This window comes from Microtus ochrogaster, chromosome 10 (assembly GCF_000317375.1).
Source record: "Microtus ochrogaster isolate Prairie Vole_2 chromosome 10, MicOch1.0, whole genome shotgun sequence".
Taxonomy (NCBI): Eukaryota; Metazoa; Chordata; class Mammalia; order Rodentia; family Cricetidae; genus Microtus; species Microtus ochrogaster.
Window position 1 is genome coordinate 52574270 of NC_022016.1, and position 609 is coordinate 52574878.

The window sequence follows — 609 nt, forward strand, 5'->3', positions numbered from 1 at the left end:
GAAAAAAGAAAAAGACAAAACAAAAAGATTCGGTTTGTTTATTTAGGTTTTTTTGAAACAGGGTTTTCTCTGTGTAGTTTTGGAGCCTGTCCTGGAGCTCACTCTAGAGACCAGGCTAGCCTGGAACTCACAAAAGATCCACCTGCCTCTGCCTCTGCCTCTGCCTCCTAAATACTGGGATTAAAGATGTGCACCACCACAGCCCGGCTTGTTTTATTTTTTATGCATGAGTGTTTTGCCTCCATGTATGCATGTGTACCATATGTGCCGAGGGAGGTCAGGAGTGCATCAGACCCTCTGGAACTGGAGTTAAGGTGTTGTGAGCCCCATGTGGGTTGGGAATCCGACCTGGGTCCTCTACAAAATCAACAAGGGCTTTTAACTGATGATGCATCTCTTCGGCCCTACTTCAGACTTTCGGAGGCTGCGATTTCCGCATGCAACAAGCGCAAGGTTTCTTTTTAAATTGTCCTGCATAGCTGGGCACAGTGGAGGCAGGAGGATCAAGAGTTCAAGATCATCCTTAGGACATAGTGATTTTTCTTTTTTGTTTTTTTCTTTCTTCCTTCCTTCTTTCCTTCCTTCCTTCCTTCCTTCCTTTCTTTCTTT